The 7,466-nt window shown below is 45.3% G+C and overlaps 1 long non-coding RNA gene across 2 annotated transcripts; it reads left to right on the top strand.

Moving 5' to 3' along the window:
* The first annotated feature begins 886 nt into the window (after positions 1 to 886).
* LOC121142610 lies at positions 887 to 7,263 on the top strand. 2 transcript variants are annotated; one of them, XR_005879632.1, is made up of 5 exons: positions 887 to 1,087; positions 1,735 to 1,834; positions 2,596 to 2,761; positions 4,023 to 4,120; positions 6,241 to 7,263. It is a non-coding gene; the product is annotated as an uncharacterized LOC121142610 (long non-coding RNA). The 2 variants fall into 2 exon arrangements; XR_005879631.1 differs by having other exon boundaries at positions 2,596 to 2,814.
* The last annotated feature ends 203 nt before the right edge of the window (positions 7,264 to 7,466 follow it).

Below are 7,466 nucleotides of genomic sequence, written 5' to 3'. Positions count from 1 at the left end.
AAAGCCCTCTGGGGTCAGAAGAGGGAACATAAACTTCAGACGCTGGTGCCCCTTTTGTGTCTCTGTCACAATGTGTAACCTCCTGGGTAACACCTATCTGCCCATGGGCCTCATATGTTCCAGAATCACTTATGAGTGTCAGCCAACACATTTGTACATGGCGATGCCATACTGCAGTATCAAAGGTTGGACATGCCTAGATCCTAGACCACTGGGAAGCCATGTGTCATGACTGTCCTGGTAAAGACAGTTATGACACTGGTAGCTCTGACTGCGGCCATGTGGAATGCTTCAGAGTCTTCACCAGCCTGATGCTTCTCTACTCTTGGCAGGTCTATGCTGCTGTCTTCTCTAGTTGCCTCTGCACCGCTACCCCAGCTCTCCTCTGCAGACACACTGTCTCTGTAGGGAAGGTGCCTTTCTCCCAGCTGTTACCACTGCTCATTTCCTACTTGCCCCCAAGAACTGGTGGCTGTGGCGCTGTTGAGATGAGCTTCTCTGGACTATCAGTTCCCCACCTTACACTGAGAACAAGAATCATGAATAGGTGCAGAGCCAAACACTAGAGGATCATGGGTAAAGAGCCAAAGTTCTAACCAAATGATGGGCACGATCAGAATGTGAGGCCAGAGCCAGATGCTGGGAGACCAAGGTCAACACTGGAGAAAGTCAAACGGTGAATTGACTGTGTGAGGTTCAGGTTTTACATCCAGAAAGAGTGAACAGATGTTCCTCTCACCAGGGCCCAGGGCTGTGCCTTTTTCACAGCCCAGAGCCTACCTGTCATGCAACTCCAACATAGACTGTCCAAAGCCAAAGGACAGTTCTCCCAGTAATCCCTCTAAATTCTTTTGTTTTGAGTCATAAGCCTTGGTTCCTACTCTATCCTAAGCAAAATGACTTGTATGCATGTGTGTGCCCATCAAACTCCATTGCCATTGATGTCTTCTTCCTATATCTAGGAACAACACCTGGTTATAAACAACTTCCTTCTCTACCACTTGAGACTAGTTACATGACTTCAAGACAGAGAAGCAGAGAAACCTAGTCTTCATGGCACATGACTCTGTGAGGCCGCAGCATGAAAGTAAGCAGAAGCTGCCAACAAGATGTCAAAGGAATAGGCGTGGATCATCTTGGAAATATTTTGCAAAACCAAGCATTTTTGCTGTTGTTGAAATGGGTGGGAAATCAATAGGTATTTGTGAATGAATGAATGAGAAGTTTTAAAGCAAAAATGTTGGCAATAATGCACAGTGAGTATGATAAGAGAGGAAATGGGTAGATCCTATAGACTGACACATGATTGCCACCAACAAATACGAAGAAATTCTCTACCAAGATCAGCAGAAGTGGGAGGAGGGAGACAGGCTTGAGAGACATCCGGGGTGGGATGACCACAGGCCACAGAGAAGGATGAGAAAAATCAAATAAGGCTCCACTGCCAAAGGGAAATGTGGCAATATCAGCATCAAGGAGAAACACTTCCAAGGTAACCATGGAAGCTAGAGTGTTGGGTTTGGACTCTGACTGTACCCACAGGGTTTGAGGCAGTGGAGGGAGGTATATACCTAGAGCTTCCAAAATCAGGGATGGCGACCACAGTGCTGGGTCAGGTATTGATGCTATTTTGCGGATGTTGAGTTCACCCAGAGCACATGGGATAATGAAAGCATGGAGCTACAGAGGAAGCTCAATTACAACCCTGCTGCCCTGTGGCTCTTGTCCTTTCAGGTCCCACTACACAAGTGACTTTTCAACACAGCTCTAAGTGTGTCTGAACTTGAGTTTCCCCTCCATCCACTGCTGTGAGAACAGTTCGCCCACAGGACTGGTATGTAGATATTTGGTTTATGTCCTGGGCTCAGAGACTAGAACGGAAGAGACAGAGAAACACGGGAGGGGGAAAGACCATATTGAGTCTAGCATGGGGTCAGAGAGTGAATCTTGATCTGTTTTACCCTCTGGAAGAATACACAGATGCCTTTTTAGAGCTGGTTTCCTGGGGACCAAACGGTAAAAGAATTATTTTCCAGCCTCCACCCCACACTGGATACCCACACACTTCTGGAATATGAGTTTATAAAGTGGGGTCCTGCTATGTGTACAGGATTAATGCTGATCCAAGGTAAACATGAAAGGTCACTATGGGCTCTTACTGGAGGCCAGAGATGACAGCTGAGTGTGAATGGAATCCTGTCCCTGCACACCCTCCTCATCACAGTCATAACATATTAGGTGAAGCCAAGAAAATCTAAGGAAAGGGGATCCAAGGCTGTCTGGGTTAGGGACCTCAGCCACCCCTTCAATGCACTCCTGGCCCTCACCTTACTCATTGCTATTCAGGTGGCTGCTTCAAGGCAGCTCCTGAGCTGACCTCTTTAAAACACAAAGCACAGAGTTAGTGGAAGAAGATGCAGTCCCCACTACTGTGTCTGAGCGCCCCCTTCCCTTTCCTGGGTCATGATTACTATGGTTGCCTGTTGCTGGCTTCATCCTCTGAGGGGGGCGACCACCATATTGTGAAGTTCATCTGTGTCTGCTTGCAACAGGTTGTCCCAGTTTGGGCTGTTGACGGTTTGCATTCCCTAACAGAGGTGAAGAAGGGTGGAGACCCTCACTTCAGTATCCAGCCACTCCCTGCCACCCATTGTATGCACTACCTGCGTGAAGCCCCAGGGAAAGAATACCTACAAAGGAAGAGTAGAGGAGGGGTCTGTCTCCATCTGTCCTGCTGTGGGGGAGCCAGCATCCTTGCTGGGTAAAGACTTTCTGTTGTGGTCTCTTTTGCAGGGGGACATCACCCACACTCTAGTAAGTGACCTCTCATCCATGTTCTGGAAGGAAGGGACAATACACTTATTGGTTTCCCAGGGTGAACTTGGGTAGGATCGTGCCTCTGTTTGTTGTTGGAATCATAGAAAGAGGGACCACAGTTGTAAGACCTTGCTTACTTAATTTCCTTCTGAAAAGGAAGTTGGGCAACCCCAGCTGAGAAAAGCTAAGATGTTCACCTGGATCCTGCAGACCACAGAGAGTCTTGTCCCCCCAGGAAAAGCCTGGGCCCCTGATGACAGCTTGGAGGTTTTGTGGAGACAGCAGTACATAAGCATTACTCAACAAGGGTGGACTTAGATAACGAATGGGTCTAAGACTGCCACATGTCACACATTCAAGGACCCACTGTGCATACTCTGGATATGGCCAAGCTTCTGGCTGTTAACTGTCTTGCCTACAGTAAACATGGGCCCAGAAATTTGCGTGTCCTATGGCTGTTCTTACGGGTCCATCTGCCTGCCTTTTCCTCATTGCTTCAAGTCTTCCTGTCTTGCCCACTCTGGACCCTAACCCATCAATCAGGTCTTCCTGTCTGCCCAGTGTCTATGTATTTTCTTGCTTCCATTCACTTCTCCATCCCCACGAGGACCCTCTCCTGCTTGCTGCCACCCACTGAATGATTTCCTGCCACTATTGTCCTCTGGTTCCATCTCAAGTATGGTCAACTCATCTCTAACCTAGGATGTGTTGTTGCTTTTGTTCATTCCCCTAAGGGTTGTGGGATCTCCATCTCCCTCCCCATTCCTCACTATGAGGCTATTATGTGAGATATCTGAGAAGCAGTAGTATGACAGTAGGTGACATAAGAATCAGGGTCATCTGCCTCTTGCTATAGGGTGCTGTCTGGGCCTGCTCTAACTTAACCCATGTATCCCACTTCATCATAACTGTTTCTGTAGTCCCTCTGCGGGGGGATTAACATTGCAACACTGGTGGGGAGGAGGAATGTGTCGTCTAGTGGGGTCTCAGGATGGCCAAAGTCCGCACTTATTTATTGTGACAGAGAGCATGTGGTTGAATGAGAATGGTTCCCATGGGCTTCTCTGTTTGAATGCTACATCCTCAGTCACTGGAACTGTTTCAGAAGGATTAGGAGGTGTGGCCTTGTTGAAGGAGGAGTGTCCTTCAACAAGGCTTCAAAGCCCACAGCAGGTTCAGTGTCTCTCTCTCCCTGTTGTCTGTAGGTCAGGATGCAAAGCTCTCAGCTACTTCTCTAACACCACGCCTGCCTGCAAGCCACCACACTCCTGTCATGGTGATCATGGAATAATTCTCTAAAACTGTAAGCAAGCCCCAGCTAAATGATTTCTTTTATAAGAGCTGCCTTAGTCACAGTGTCTGTTTATAGCAATAGAACAGTGATTAAGACAGTCAGTGCAGGAGAGGTAATACATCCCCAGGATAAGACACAATAGAACAGTGATTAAGACAGTCAGTGCAGGAGAGGTAATACATCCCCAGGATAAGACACAGTGTCTGTGGGGAACACATGACTCTATGCTTTCATCAAAAACCCATAGAAGCAAGAGACGTGAATAGTGGATTTTACGATGCAAGCTTTTTAAAAGATATGCCATAGCCTACAATCCTTGATACTCAGGAGGCTGATGCAGAAGGATCATTTGAGTTCAGGAATTGCCTTCAGCCAACATAGTGAGCAGAAGGCAATTCCTTTTCAAAAGCTTAAATTAATTAAATCAGAAACAGTGCTTGAGGACCCAAAATAAATAGCAAATGTACCTGATTTTTTTTAATAAATAACATTAGAATCACAGAGGAGAATGAAAAAAAATCAATGAAAGTCGCTTTGTAAAGCTGTGTTGCAACTAAATACAAGTGCTGTATTCTAATCAGTAAATGTATTTCTCAGTGGGTTCCCAATTCTGAATATATTTTATGCATCTGCTATGACACAAAAATGTAGCTATGGCTTAGAAAAAGAGAGCCAGTGTCTCATTGCAAGTAAGCAAAGATGCTGGCTGGAGCCAATTCTAGACTGTTCTACTCACATTTGAGACAGTGTACATTTTAATAGATAAAGAAATGTAGATGTGATAAATGGATAAATATATACATGGGTCATATTGGTAGATGGTCCATGGATGGATGGATAGATAGATAGATGGATAGATAGATAGATAGTCAGACAGACAGACAGATAGATAATAGGCAATAGGTATAACAGGTAAGTAATATATATGTGATAGACAATTGATAGATGATAGATGCATAGATAATGGTTAATTGGCTTATAGACATAATAGATGGTAAATAGATGCTAGATGCATATATTGATGACTGGTTGATTGATAGAAGATAGATAGATGATATATAGGTTAGATAGATAGATAGATAAAAACAAACTAACACACATATTTTACCAGTGCATTTTCTAACTTTGCCTACTGTGAAACTGAAAGCAAAGCACAGCATCCCGTTGACAATGAGCACACATAGCACCTAGGTCTTCAGTTCTAAATGCCATTCTACAAATCAGTGAGGCAGAGCCTACTTGGAGGAAAGTGATGGAATCCAGGAATGGGTCAGGGGATGAACTAGAGAGATGAACATGGATGATTTTGTTATGGCAGAAAACAAAGTGTGTCCAAAGAAGGATATGGGTTTATGCAAAGGTCTGGGGGCCATCCTAGAGGAATTTCAAGGACCAAACTGGAACAATTTAAGCCTATACTACATCTGGGTGAGTAGTATACTGGCTGGTAAATACTGCCTCCCATTGTGTAGGCTACCTGTTCACTTGCTTCCGTTTCCTTCACTCTACAGAAGTTCTCAGTTTCATGATATCCTATTTGTTGCCTATTGGTCTTATTTTCCATGCTACTGGAGTCTTCGGAAAGTCATTACCTGTGCCTGAAGTTAAAGTGTACTTCCTACTTTTTCCTAACTTTCACGAGTCAGAATGAGTTGGTACCATAGGTGGATTGGTAAAGCATTAGAAATGTATGCATCCTCACACAGACATGCACTGTCCTCTGACAGGATGGGTGAGCTCAGTAGGAACTTTCACATAGTTTAACAAGAAGCTCTCATGACACCGAGTTACTTCCAGGTCAGTGGACAAAGAGGGACAAGAGTGTTGAGGAAATGTTCTGTATTCTCAGTAAGAGAGCCTGATGCACCACAGGTAAGCCCAGCTCTAAAAATAGCTACCTAGAAAATGAATCACAACTTTCTATAGTGTAAGAAAGCAAAGGGGAAATGGGCAAACATTTCTCATAAGAAAAGGAGTTCAAAGATGCTTCTATTACATGGCCAGCTTTCTCAGTTTTATTGCTCAGGACAGGCAGGATGCAACCATGTAGGAGTATGCTGATAGGCTGGGACCAGTGGCTATGGAAGCACACCAATGGGTGAATTTGGTACTGAAGAGTAATCCTTTAGTTTTCTTCAGGAAAGGACCGTGAATATGGACAGCTCAATGCCTCCAGCTTGGTGCCTCGTGTCCTTGTCCATCTCCACAAGGGCTGTGCAGGCCAGGCTTACTCATAGTAGCCGAGGGCCTTGGCAGAACACCCTGTGATCCCACCAGAACATGAGCGTGGGAGGCTGGTGAGGAGCCGTTAACAGGCATTTCCCCAGTCAGAAAGCTCTTTCTCACCACCTCCCAGCTTCTGCAGATGTCTCCGGCTCTCTGCCCTACTCCACTCCCAACCCCTACTGCTGGGGTTAGTGGCAGCCTCTAAAGCTGCTTACTCACTTCAAGAAATAAGTTCTCTGAGATACTGTGACTCTTCACACTGCATCCATCTCTCTTGCTTTGAGATCCTCTGATAAGACAAGAGGTGGTTACTCGGCACTCTTACTTCTGTCATCTGTGTGATTATAAGGGGATTAGACAAAAAGCCTGAACCTTGGCTGGAGCAGGCTGAACTTGCCAGTGGGGACACTTTTACAAGATTTGGAATTTAATGTTCTAGCTTTCACAGCTGGGATGGCTTTACTAGCTGGCTTTGTTGATCAACTGGACTTGGATTTAATGGTGACCTTCATCCAATGAGGTCAGAATGTCAGAACTTCTGTAGCATCAAAGAGGACAGAACCCAAATGCTTAAAAGGATGAGAATGAAGAAATGGGTTTCATGTAGAACCCACTCTTTTCTGCGGTAACCAGCTCCTCAGACCTGGCTGAGTGGTACTCAGTAAGGATCTATCATCAAATTACTTTGAAACTTCTGCTACCACCTCCTTTGGTAGTGCAGTCCAGAGAAGAGATCTGTTACCAGCACAGTTTCCCTGACCTTGTCCAATAAGAATAAAGGACTCCCAGATGACTGGGAGCAGATATCAGCATGAGCCATCAATACTTGGGACTCACATAATGGAAGGAGGGAAGGACTCCTGCAAGCTGTTCTGTGAGTTACACAGTCATGCTGTGACACACAGCAGCCCCCTTCCACAATAAATATGCGAATGTAAAAGTATTCAATTAAGTATTACGATTACATGGGAGTGCATGCCTGTAATCCCAGTACTTAGGAGGTTGAGGCAGGAGACTTGTGAGCTTGAGGCCAGCCTAGGCTCCACAGAAAATTCCAAGCCAGTCCAACCTGTCAATATTCAGTCTCTGCTAAGGTTCAGCAGCAGGTCAAACATTTCTAAAAATTAAA

This window comes from Mesocricetus auratus, unplaced genomic scaffold (assembly GCF_017639785.1).
Source record: "Mesocricetus auratus isolate SY011 unplaced genomic scaffold, BCM_Maur_2.0 Super-Scaffold_100010, whole genome shotgun sequence".
In the NCBI taxonomy this organism is placed as follows: Eukaryota; Metazoa; Chordata; class Mammalia; order Rodentia; family Cricetidae; genus Mesocricetus; species Mesocricetus auratus.
This window is presented reverse-complemented; position numbering and strand designations above follow the sequence as displayed.